This window comes from Meleagris gallopavo, chromosome 1 (genome assembly GCF_000146605.3).
Source record: "Meleagris gallopavo isolate NT-WF06-2002-E0010 breed Aviagen turkey brand Nicholas breeding stock chromosome 1, Turkey_5.1, whole genome shotgun sequence".
NCBI classification, from domain to species: domain Eukaryota; kingdom Metazoa; phylum Chordata; class Aves; order Galliformes; family Phasianidae; genus Meleagris; species Meleagris gallopavo.
Window position 1 is genome coordinate 65154966 of NC_015011.2, and position 13576 is coordinate 65168541.

At 42.0% G+C, this 13576-nt stretch overlaps 1 long non-coding RNA gene across 1 annotated transcript; it reads right to left on the bottom strand.

The window, feature by feature from the left end:
* Positions 1 to 1769: 1769 nt before the first annotated feature.
* LOC109365593 lies at positions 1770 to 7415 on the bottom strand. The gene is made up of 3 exons (XR_002111290.2): positions 5153 to 7415; positions 3518 to 3601; positions 1770 to 3400 (listed from the first exon to the last, which is right to left on the bottom strand). It is a non-coding gene; the product is annotated as an uncharacterized LOC109365593 (long non-coding RNA).
* Positions 7416 to 13576: the final 6161 nt, after the last annotated feature.

A 13576-nucleotide genomic window follows, 5' to 3' on the forward strand; every position in this document is an offset into this window, starting at 1 on the left:
CTCCGCCCGCGCGGCCGCGCATTGTGCGGCGCGGTGCGGCCCGGCCCGCACTGAGCGGCCACGGAGCGCGGCCACTGCCCGCAGCGGAACACGGTGAGAGCGGCGGGTCCGGGTCTGAGTCTGAGTCTGGATCTGTCCCTGTTCCTGTCCCTGCCCGGGGGACGGCCCCTATCCCAGCGGGGGGAGCGGGGTGTCCCCTCGATGTTGGGGCTCTCAGCGAGGTGGGTCAGCTCAGGGCTTTGTTCGTTCCTTTGGAAGCAGAGCCACGTTTCCCCCTAGCGTGGTGCTTCTGTTAGTTCCAGACCTCGGGCTCGCAGTTCTTGCACGCCGCGGGGCTGTTGGGTTAGTGTTTGTGCAGACGCTCATCTCCTTTCTCTTGCAGTCTGAAATAGCTGTCTCAGGTAACGAGCTGGCTCTAAATGTGATTCCTGTGGGCTGGCTGCTGAGAGCCTTATTCACGCAAGTAAGATCTGTATGCATGAGTAAGATTTTTTACAGAATGATTTTGCATGTTTCCATCCTGAAGCGTGTAATAATCTCTGATAGCTTCTGCAGAAGACGGGCTCGTGTGTTTCAGTTTCAGTATGTGTGTATGTGCGCGTGTGCAGGTGCTGATAATTTTGGCAGTTTATTGCTGATGGTTGATAAAGGTCCGGTGCCTCCTTTCTCTACAAGAATACATTAAGTTGGATGCAATCCAGCGTTTAATATTGGAGAGGCAACAAGAGCAGGCAGCCTGAGGAAAAGGATCAAGGAGATGATTTAGCTTTTCTACTGCTTCTAATTCCCAGCCAGTGTGCTTTTGAGTGCGCTTTAAATCGGAGGAAATAATCAGTTTTTTGCATTTATCAGCACATCGATTAATTATCAAAATATACATTTAAAACAAAACATTGATGCTTCATTTAAAGTAAATGATTTTCTTTTCTGTTTCACTGTCTCACACACCTATTGGCTGTACAGAAAGAAGAATAGTAGGTGATGATGAGGCAGCCTTCTTATAGTTTGCATAATAGAAGTAGTACCACATAGGCCAGCTGTGAAAAAAGGCAGTCTTGGCATCTAGGGCATAGGTGGATTTCTGACTGTGGTGCTACCTTGCAAAACTGTCCCTTGGTCATAACTTCTCCCTTAGCCAAAGAATAACTCATCTAAAACTTAGTTCTAGGAGTCAAATGAATTTAACTCCAGTTGTTTTATTCCATGTTAGTCTATTAATGTGTTACTAGAAACACATAATAACAGAGATTTCGTACTCGTAACACACACTATTGATGGGGTGACTTAATGCTTCATTTTTCTTATTAATAATCTGACTAGGGGAAGACTGTGGAAGGAATATGGAATTAAGACATGTTCCCAGAGAGTATGCAGTAAATAGACACCCAGTGTAAGAGGAATTTCTGAAAGAACTCATTGCCCAAGATAAGGCTGGATTTTTAGCACTCCTATGCTCTGGAATAAACTGCCAGATTCCTGATTCTTTCTCTTTAGTTCTCAAACAGTTGTATTTAGAGCTCTTCGGAAGACCTTGACAGAAATGCATTTGTGTCAACCAGTAGTGCAGGTCAAGTTCTGAGTCTTCAGCACTTGAGAAAATCAAGCCCTGAGCAGTTAAAAAAAAATCTTATCCTTCAGTTACAGTCACCCCTCTTCTTCACAGAGTTCTGTTATAGAAGCAGTGTCTTTCAGTTTTTATGGCAGGTAGAATTATAGTTGTTAGATGTAGTCACAATAAAGAAAGCCAGCAAAGTTATCTTTTTTTTTTAATTAATATAAAAACCTCCAGGATTAATGAACAACTCCATAAACACATATGATAAAATGCAAGATCCGTAAGAGAACTCTAAGTGGCAATTAATCTCTTATGAAAAACAATAGATAATGACTAAAAATAGCTTTTCCTGTTTCATCAGTAGAGTTCAATATTATAGTGGATATTAGCTGAAACAAGTTATATTGGCTCAGCATTGAATGCTCTGATAATTTGTGCCAGCTGACATGCAGGCCTACTTCTTTGTTGTCCTTTAAAGCATCATTCTTGCATGTATGTTTGATAATAAACCACAAAAGCAAAGGAAAAATTGTTCTCCAAGGGGAAGATGAAGGCTTTTTTTTTTTTGCTGTAAATAGTGTTATTATAATTTCTGAAGCATATTCTGATCTTGTATAACACAGTGTAGAATGGCTGAGCTGTGTTCAACTTGTGCCTAGATTGGTTCTGTAGATGGGAAGGAGCATCCTCACACCAAGAGAATGGTTAGATCTATTTCTGAACATCTAATGGTGTTTAAAGTTCTTTAGCACTGCTGCTAGAAAAATGTCTTCATAGTCAGGTCAATGGACAGTTTGCTTTTCCTGTAGCTATGATCAAAGTGTCTGAAGGAACTGTTGAATTATGAGACCTGGTAATTTGCTGCCTACGTCTATGGTCCAGGACTCACTTACACTGAACAAAAAGAACAGAGGAAAATGACCAGTGCTTGTCCAGAAGTATGTCCTCCTGGTACCATTTGCTTTCCCCATGGTTTCTTGGAACAAGAATGGTGAATTTGAGGTGTGGAGAAAATAGTGATTAAAGTGATTAATTAGCTCACGTATATCTAGCCCTAAGAAGATGGAAAATACTATGAGGCTTATGGATTATTTGAATTAAGTATTACTATTATAGACATCGGTTGCCTGTTCAAAAATTGTATGTTTCAAGCTGTTGGTGATATTAAAGTGTTGCTTAAACTGTGATTTAGGTCTGTTTCAGCAGAAAGGCCAATGAAATCTTTTAGTAGGGAAAAATATAATAGGTAAAGATTTTTCTATTCAAATATTTATTTTAGTGGCTGTGAAATGTGTGTATATGGGAGTGAGGAAGAGGGAGCTGAGTTAGAAGCTGTGGTGTAAGGTAAAATTCTGATATTCTTTTATGCCACCTTGCAAATAAATTTGCATTTAAAATTTTCAGGCAAGCTAAACTGGAGGATGGGTGCAGAATGCTAAACAAAACCTGACAGCTAAATCAGAAGATGCTACATAACGATCCTGGGCATTCCCATGCTCAGATGTTTGAGCTTCAGATTGCTACTTGTAATGATTATTGATCTGAAACAAAGACAGGTTTGGGGAAAAAATGAAACATCCATTTTATTCCAAACTATTTTCACTTCAAAGATGTTTACATTCTGTCACATTACCCTGTGACTGCTGGAAGACTCGCAGGAACTGTAAAACCCAAACCCCTTCCTGCCTGTCAGCTAGCCACAGTATATGCCTTTGTGTTGGTTGGGCTGAAATTCCGTCTGCCTTAAGAGCAGTTTGGGGCTCAGCATTGGACTGAAAGATATTGTGTATCATCATGTACATACTCTTCATGTTGCTTGAGCGAGTTGCAGCTCTTTTTGGAAACCTGGTGTGGATGAGAATAAAATGCATTTATGCTCATTATCAGCATAACATAAATGCCAGTATGATGACAATCAGGAAAGGAACATGAAAGACATCAGAAGAGCTTGGTGCATTTTACCTGTAAATGTGTAAAACTTCAGTGCCTGCAGCTGCTGGAAGTGAACCCTCCCTCAGCATTGACAGACCAGCAGCGAAGAAAGATCTGAGGAGTAGAAAAGGGCAATAAAATGAGCAAGGCTAGTGTGGGTGTGTGAAGGCATACCAAAAGTCACGGGGCTAAAACAGATGGAGGGCTGTGGCAGTAAAGCAGCAATGTAAGGTGGTGCATTTGTCTGTGGTATCCTAGTTGTGCATAAAAGAGTAGTGTGGGTGCTCTGGGTGCAGTGAGCTCCCTGTGTTAAGCAGAAAGACTCCTGTGTTTTGAAAGCTTGGGAGGGAAGGGAAAAAACTGCCCAGGAAACTAAATTGGCTGAATTAAGAGGAAATGCTTAGTGTTGATTTCAGGTGCAGATACCTCATAGAGCATCATTTAGCCTTTGCAAGGTTTCCAGGTGGCCAAGAAGGCCAACGGCATCCTGGCTTGTATCAGAACTAGTGTTGCCAGCAGGAGCTGAGAAGTGATTGTCCCTCTGTACTGAGCACTGGTGAGGCCACACCTCCAGTACTGTGTCCGTTTTGGCCCCTCACTACAAGAAAGACATAGATGCCTTGGGGTGTGTCCAGAGAAGGGCAACAAAACTGGTGGTCTGGAAGAGCAGCCAAGGGAACTGGGATTGTTCAATCTGGGGAAGGGGACGTTCAGGGGAGACCTTATTGCTCTCTGTAACTACCTGAAAGGAGGATGTGATGAGGTGGGGGTCGGCCTCTTCTCCTGCATAACTTGTGATAGGATTAGAGGAAATGGCCTCAAGTTGTGTCAGCAGAGATTTGGATTGAATGTTAGGAAAAATTTATTTTCCAGAATAGTGGAGTCAGTGTCCCAGAAGGTGTTCAAGGAGCGGTTAGATTTTGTACTAAGGAATGTGGTTTAGTGGGGCATTGTGGGTGGCAAGTAGACTGTTGGACTGGATGATCCTGGAGTTCTTTTCCAACCTTGGTGATTCTATGATTCTAAATAGTCTTCCATGAAAAATCCTGGTAGTGCTGTTGGTTTGGGGATTTCTAGAACTTGTAGAGAGCCCAGGAAGATGTTCTGCAGGGCTGACAGCTCAGTGGTATGATCTCCCAGGCTGAGCCTTGCCTGGGGATTGGGATGGAGATGTCAGAAATGAGTGTGCAGCTAACAGGCCTACTCTTCTGCTTAGAGCCCACTCCTAGATCACCACTGCGGCCTGCTGAGAGGGACAGACCACCCCGCCAGCCTGGGCTAGGTGCTGTGGGGAGAGAGGGGGGCTGGGTGTACTGATAGATCCTCTGCCGTCTTTAGCTCATAGGAGCCTGCAGTTCAGGGAATATAGGAATGCGTGTCTTGATGGCAGCTGAAATGCATGCCATTACTCTGTAAAACAAATGTTGTAGCATATGATATGCTTTTCTGATCACACCGCAAGGAAAGATAGGAGGGGGAAAGAGATGGGGGGCAGTTTCTGGTGGTGAGCACAGCAGGTCACACTAGAAATAGTGCTTTGTTTACACTGATTCTGCTATTTTGTGTTCTTGGATCCGTGTTATATTTTCTTGAGGAAAATCTGTAAAGTAAAAGACTCAGGGCATTTTCCTGCTTTAAAAGAGGATATTATTGGAAGATAGTTACCTCTTTGCTGAGTCCTGTAATAGACACAACATTGTGTGCTTGCTGAACTGTGAAAAGCAACTTCAAAGGGGCTATTCTAGAATCTTGGGCAGCGCACAAACAGATCAGAAGGGCTGAGGGCTGTGATCCGAAACACACTGGAGTCAGGGGAGGGATGGCTGCTTTGGATGAATGCCTGGGATTTTTCAGTCCAAGATCTTATTTTTGCTTGCTTGGATTTAATCAGTTTATTTGGGTTTAAGGTATTGTTTAGAAGATGATTCCAAGAATATGAAAGGATTATGGTTTTGAACATAAACCTAATTAATTTTGTGGTACTACTGTATAGAAGCCGTTATTTCGTCCCTCTGTTCAGATACGCAGTTGATCTGTTCATGAACAGAGACAACTGAATGGCCAACTAGAATAATAACATATCTTTCTCAGGTGGTTTGGTGTCTTTAACATGTAGTCTTTTCTCCACTGCATTTCTTGTCCATTCTGGAATAGTCTAGGGTTTGTATGAATTAGATGTGCTTTTACTACAAGAGCCAAGTGGAGAAACAAATGCTCCAAGGTGATATGTTGCTGCAAGATAGTTTCTGTTCTGATTCATAGTGGCTGATTTAAAAATTGGAGATCATTGACTGTCTTCAGCATGAATGGTTTATTGGAGTGCAGGCAGGGTGAAACAAACAAACAAACAGAAACAACAAAAAAGCATTTACAAAACTGGCTTACAGATGACCCACCTTTAATTAAGTGTAACTTGAGTCCCTGAATTTGCTCATTGGATGACTTGGAATCAGTTCTTCGCTTCTTGCATTACCCATTTGAAGTGGAAAGTAAGAAGAAATTAAACTATGATTTTTTTTTTTTAATTTATTTTTTGTCTTGGTTTCAAAGGAAGTCGGAAGGCTTAGAAAAGTTGAACATTCATCCAGAAAGTGCATTAATCTAGCGTGGATGTGCTTATCTAACCCCTCTATAAGCCAGTACTGCTGTTTTTACTACTGTTTCAATTTTTTTTTGCCATAAAATATTTCTTCAGGGATCTCTCCAGAAAGATTAAAAGCTGATTTCTCTTCCTTTAATTGCCTCTTTATACTTTGATTTAAAAAAATACCATCAAACTAGTTGAATGTGGCAATTTTTGTTGGTTCCAGTGAATAAATTAATTTCACACACAATTCTAAGAGAAACATCCACTGCTGCCTGCATTATTGTCTGCGTTAACTTATACATGTGATTTGGTTTTATAGTGTTAATTTGCTATTAAAATATGGGCATTACTGATTATGTACAGAGAGCCTTGATTCTCTCTTGATTACTCCACTGGTTGGCAGCAAGGGATTGTGCTTGTGCAGAAATGGGGTGTTATCAGAATTGAACATTTGTCAAAGACCATTAGGACTTTTTGGTTTGGTTTTACTCAGCAAAAGCCACTGGCAGTGGGTTATCAGACTAAGGAGATGTCCGAGTTGGCTTGGTATAACAAAAACTCTAATCTTAAATAAAGCAGTGTTCCTGGTGTAAGTTTTCCTCTGGTGTATCCTATCAGTGAGGCCTATTCAAAATGCCAGGAAAAAGACATTCTTGTGGTAATTCTGGCACCCTTGAAGATAGGAAGTATTGGAAATTTTGAAAGTGAGTCTGTTTTCGTAAAATGTCCAAGACAGTTTTGTGTAAGTGGAACAATTGGAAAGTTCAGATACGAAGCCAGGGGTTGGCTCAAGTGTGTGAGATTTACTTGTGTGGATCAAATTTGGAATTACAGCATGCTTCAAATTTAATTCTGTAATGTGCAATTCCAGCATCAGACAGTTTTTTTTTGTTTTTGTTTTTTTTTCATTTTATTCTGCATTGCTTTTGTTCATTCATCACTATTAAGCAATTTCCTGAGGCCACTCAGGCTTAAGGGTGTGTTTGCATGACTACCAGAATTGTCTGCGGTTACACAGACAGGACAGAAAGTATTAAAGAGGGCTGTAAGATATTTTTTCCCTGTCTACAGCACTGTATACTCACTTTGTTACAGTCATCATGGGTTTCTCAACGTTTTCCAGAAAATGTCATGTGAAGAATGGTCCCAGTAAGGAAAGAGATGGAAGGTTTATACTAACATAATAATGCATAGTAAATTCCTTCTTTTGATGTTTTTGGGATCAAGTTTTTAACATTGGTAACACATGGTAACACTGGCACTGCTGTTTTTTATTCTTCTTGCTGGCATAATACTATCCAAAAGAATATCTACTAGCTGTTTTAAATTTGATTCAATTTTCTTTTCATAGAGTTTTTAACAGTGTTTAATGAGAGATGCAACTGAATTGCAGAGCTATTATTCTCCCCCTGAACGCACTGGGGTCCCTTCTGAAGTCCTTTGAAGGCTTTTTGATCACTCACATTTTAATCCTGTCCCTCATAATTATTTTTTGGCTTATGAGGAGTCCTGTACATACTAATTCTGGAAGTCTTAGTCATGCTTATTTAACAAATGGCTCCAGTTCCCCATTTATCTGCTTTTGTATCTATTGTTTATTGGCATTTTTTTATTGAGTCTTTAAACCCTTGGGTTCAGGAGCTAGGACCACCCGTGTGTTAGGCAGTAAACAAACACGAGGCAAATTCTCAGCTGACACTTGAGCAGCATTTAGGTATCCTAGAGAGTAAATATCCACCACTGTTGCAAAAACAAGCTTTGTGTCCTATGGATATTGAATGCTGTAAGGAGTTGGGCTTTATAAAGCCTTCATTTCATCTGTGTGCTTAGGCAGAAACATGATGCTTTTTCTCACATTCTCTCTTTGCCTTGCATTTCCTCTCATTCACATAAAGGGGCTGAGGAATGCTTAGGCAGAGCGAATGCTTTAGGGAAGGCTTGCCCCTCCCATTGTCTTTCTTGTTTGTTTGCTGGTTTTGACAGCTTCTCTATTCAGTATTAAACAACAGGAGAAGAGAATCACTGCTGAAAATAAAGATACTCCATTTTCACGTAATCCTGTGAAAAAGAACATTCTGTTTCCTGCACAAATGGTCAAACTGTGAGATTCCTTACTGGCCCTAACTTCTGTAATGGCAAAAAGAATGATGAAAGCCTACTGAAATCAGGAATGATAGCACTGTAGAATGCAACCTGCTTTACGCATAATACTTAGTACCCTCTGAAGACTTGAGCTGGGAGCATGATTTTCTTGGCATTTGAGTTTGAAGCAGAGTGTGGGGATGTCAGAGGGCAGTTAGCTGAACCCAGGCTCTTCCCAAAGCAGTTTTTGTTTTCCCTTTGATTTTCCATATGGGCCCTCACCTGCACAGTCACACAGAGGGACACCCGTGGGTGCACGGTCTGTGACAGACTGAGCATGAATGTTGATGCTGCTCTTAAAACAGGCCACCCCTCTGCACTTTTTCTGCAGTGCACTTATGTAGTCATGTATGCAGAATGTAAATCCTGCAAAGATATACTAGATATCCAGAGGTTGCCCGTGCTGTGTTGGTGCAACTAGTGAAAATAGTGTATGGTGCTTGCCATTCTTCCTATCAGTGGAGGAACATGTCCAGCAGACATCTCTGGCTAGCATCTTCTGTCCTCTCAATCCCATTGCCAACAGGTGCCAGGAAAGATGGACACAACTTAGACATATGTAAAGGGAAGTACCCTTCAGTGCTTTTTGCTTTGTACTGTTTCGGGAAATGCAGGCAATGAAACAGATGACATATATATCTATTGGGATTCCTAGTCATTCAATCTGAGCTTTCCAGAGACTGGCTAGGTACATCTGGCAGAGCCCAGGAGAGCTTGGAGTGGCTTTTATCCATGTCTGCTACTGAGCTGTATTTACATACCATGGGGCTAGATTACCTGTGGTTTGATCTTTGGGTGCAACCCAGCTCTTCTACTGTATTATCTCATATAAAGGCTAGAGGTGTGGTGTGCTGTGGTTTAGGGTGGCCACAGTGATGAGAATTGCTTCTGGAGGGACCTAAAGGCCTCAGGAAATTTTTGCCACTACTTTGGTTGGCTCCTGCAGCTCTGGGATGTGTTTCGAGATCTCAGATACAAACCAAAGCATTTGCTTAGATTCCTTCCCTCGTCCTTAAAAACGTAATAAAGTTCTCTGCATCTGCTGTGCTGTGCAGTCTCTTGCCTGCTTCTGCAAATGAGGCAATAATGGAGCAGATTTATTAAGCTGATAGATTAAAGAACAGGAAATAACAGTGGATTTAATGGAATTTGAAGACAGTTGTGACCTCTGAGGAATACTGCATTGGGCTCAAATAAAGTCTGGATGGTGCCAGTGGTCAGGGTGGCCAGAGTCACAGGGCACATTTGAAGTTAGTTAAGAGAAAATCAGTTTGCTTAGATTTTAAAAACAACTTGTTTTGCTGATTCTGCAGCAAAACCCCTATCTTCTCAACGTTGAAAGGAAAACAAAACACCTATGGCCTGATGCAGGTCCTCTCCAGGCAGCAGTCTGTTTAGTTGTGAATTTACAACTTCTTTGCTTGCTGCAGTAAAGGAACCCAAATGTTTTGTTGTGCTCTGGGGCTGGCAGATGCAGATGTGTCTTGGTGCTGCTCTGTAGCACTGAGCAGGATGCGATGAGCCAGGGCTTATTTATGCTGTTGTGCTAGTGGCTGGGATGAAGTCTGGGAAACACTTGAGAAAGTTTGTCAGAGCAAGTGCTGGGAAGGTGAATAACATCCATGGGTTTAGAGTAGCTAAAGGTATTGATTCTTTTCTGCACTGCTTTCCTGGTGTAAATTGTTTCCACGGGCAGCACTTTCCTTGGGGCATTTGTATGCAAACACTGCTGTCTCGTGCTGTAGCTAATGCCTGCAGCACTGACAGTCAACTCTTGTGCTGTCCTAATTCCTATCCTGTCCTCTTCCCCACATTCTCCAATTACTTTTCAGTTTCATCTGTTTAAGAGCTGTAAATTACTACAGTAAACCTGTGACTATCAGGGGATATGTCTCTTTTACTGAGTGGAGATGTGCAGCAGTGTAGAAGATGAGACCATTTGTATTAAGGATGCCGGGCTATCAAGGGGTCTTTTATTTTCTACAGAGTGGAAGAGCACATATAGCAAGCTTGAGGATACATAAGGGAAATATTTACTGCAAGTTGCATGAAGCAACTTGAGGGAGGACAGAGATATATGGGCCCTGCTGCACCTTGGTACACCTCATTGAAATGCTGTGCAGCCCTGGCATCCAAGTGGGAGATGCGGGTTTGGCATCACACTGCTTGGTGCAGCTGCAGCCTTCTGTATCCTCCCAGCAAGGCTGTGGTACCGGGATGGCATAGATGGAAAATTGCCTTCCAGCTCTCCCTCCAGTGAGGCAGTGGCTTCCGTCATACAGCCATTTGGCTGTGGTTTTTTTGGGGGAGGGGAGGGGACGCCAATACATCTGCACTGTACTGGGCAATTTGTTCAATCTCCTTGAACATCTGGCCTTGGCATTTTTAGGAGATTTTTTCACGGTGTGGAAGTCGGATTCAGTAAAAATGAGGAACTAATGCATGAGGGTTGTGCCCTTCTTTATATGCTTGATTTTTTTTAAAAATAGAAACTTGGGTTCCGTGACCACAGTAAATCAGTTAAGATGAGTGGGGCTTTCGAATTTCAAAACCCAGAGACTTCCAGCCCAATCTCACTGCTTGGGGAAGGCAGCAGATTCTTCCAGCTCTTGAAGCTCTGCCTGCAGATTGCTGAAAAGAATGGATCTGTGGGAGCTGAGGGGGACAGAGCGTTCCTTTCTATTTATTTTATTTTTCACCTTTGAGGGCTATTTTTGTTTGTGTATGTCTTCTTTGAGCATCATTATAACCACAGAAATTATATTTTAGAGAGAGTAAGTTTCTTCCCCTGCCCTTTAATTAACAGATGAGAGCCACCAACCATCACCCAAGTGTATTCCAGCAAAACTAAGACATTTCTGGTGTATATTTATGTGGCAAACATGCAGAAGTAGAAAATAGAATTTATAGCTGCAATATAGTATTAATGATAACCTTTCAACTTCCTAGTCATCAGAATTAAATTAGAGTCAGGGCAGTCATTTCTAAGTTGCCTTTCATTTCAAAGTTGCCTTTAAATAGGGGCAAATGTGCCACACGTGCACATGAGCAGTGGGGCAGTGCTATCCTGTCACAGGACAGGTGCAGGAGTGCTGCTGTTATCTTTAGAGCCAATGGCTGGCTCAAAGCGAAACAACTGTGGTCCACTAGTCTTTCCTGGTGCCTGACAAAAGCCTTTTTTCTCACTTTTTGTTTGAAAATGAAGGATACAAGGAAGATTTTTTTCTTTTTAATTCCATGTTGTCTAGCTTGCTGCTGGGAGATTATGTGGAAACTCTTCTGCTACTCTAATTACTCATGAAGGGTTGTGCCTAGAACATATCCTGGGAGAACATATGCTTCTGTTTTTGCCTCTGCTAAAATAATCTTTTTGTGCTGCCTTCCCGCATCACCTAACTCAGGGAGATTTTTGGTCTATGGCTGAGACCCCCACAGTTGAATGCAAAACAGTAATAATTAAAAATACTTAAATACGACTTTTTTTTTTTTTTTTGTGTTGCTGTTTTGTAAATGCTCAGGAGCCTGCTTGATAAAATTTGGAGGAAAAAAATGTCCAACTAGTAGTTAATTTTTACTGGGGTGCAAATGCCTGTGATGTTCAGAGAAATTTCCCTAAACCAAATGTGAGAGGCAATGCCTCAGCTTGCACCAATCTCCTGAATAATTTTCAAGTATGGGGTTTGTGTTCTTTGGTGGGATTTCTTTGCATGTTAACCCCTGGCAGCTTTCCAGCATTGTTCTCTGAAAGGGTAGAGCAGTGCTTTCACTGCTAATTCAGCAGAGATTAAGTGATAGCACTGGTAGAGGTTAGGGACAGCAGCTGGAGCAGCTTCAGGTTGCAGTTCCTTTCCGTTAACATACGTATTCCTTGCTTGCTGAAGATAACTGCTGCCAGTGTTGGCCATCACTGTTCAGGATCTCCATTCTGATTCACTTTTCTGTCTTTGTTATACAAATGATGCTCAAATGTGAATGCTGAAACCCTAGCAGAAATTCCCTCTCTTGTCAGCACTACGCAGATGGCTCCAGGTAAATTCATCATTAAAGCACTGACCAGCCAACATTGTCCACCAACAGAGTTTTGACAAGCTTCACAGTGAGCCTTCATATCCAGATTCTTCCTTCTCTTTGCTTATCACCTAATTTTGCTATTGTAATGCTGGCTTTTCATAAGATTTCCCATAGTTTGGTTTAATGTGCTGTAAGATCTATGATTGAGCTGTGCTGTTGGATCTGAGATCTGAATTGTGTTGCTGTTCGATGACTTGTGATACTGGATCTCCAGTGCTTCCCTTGTTTTCATGTGAGCATGAAAGTAACCAACTAATATGGATCCCCAACATGGCCACCTTTTGCTGAAGAAACATTTGTTCTGAATGTGACTCCTGCTGCTTGCACAGGGTTGTTACCTGGTTACAGAGGAGTTGTGGGAAGCTGTAAGCACTCAGTGGTACATGAAGGTTTGTAGCTTTGCATTCCCGTTGCAACTCTTGGGTGGTACAAGGAAGCCTCTGCTGAATTACTCAAAGGAGGTACACTGTGTGGTCATACGTATCCAAGCCTGCTATAGACAGTTTAAATACAGAGCTCCTCTGTTCCCCACACAGTTGCTGCTGTTCCTTTGCCTTGAATTATTCTCGCGTATGCCTGCTTTGCTGTAGAGGATGGTGCTGCCATGGCTGCTCTTCTCCTGCCCTGGGCATCAGGATTGCTGCAGCTGGTGCCTGCTTTAAACCTGCCACCTGCATCTGCCAGGGGACCCACTTGCAGCATATCATAGTGTCTGAGCAGGAGCTTGGATAGATTTCAGTACATGCATTTCATACCAGCATAACAATTGTGTTGGAGCAGAACTGGAGTGATGCTGTGAGCCTGATGAATGTATTCGTTGGCAGAATGTTCATTTTCTAAATGCTCAGTGTTGGGTTTCTAGCAGCTCTTTTCCTCTCTGCTTGGTGAGAAGCTAATGTGTGGGAGCTTCATTCGTTATGGATTTTTAGCACATATTTTGGTACACAGTCCGAAAGTTCACAGAGCTCTGTGCAGCTAGGTAGGTGATATGTCTTCCTTTGCTGGAAACAAATTCATCCATCCATTCATGTGTAAAAATCTTAACTGTCATGGAAACTTTGGTAGGAATGTGACATTACAATCAAGGGTCAAATCTCTCAGGAACACATAATGGCAAATTAAAGAGGTTTTTTTGTTTGTTTGTTTTTGTTACTCTGGGTGATGGTATCTTTCTCTTTTGAAGTTGTATAAAACTTGAGCCATGTTAGGAGCCAGCTGGTTGTCTGGGACTACTCATTGCTTTTATGGAATGGAGGAGAATGGGGAAAACTTCTTGTTTTTTGTTTTTG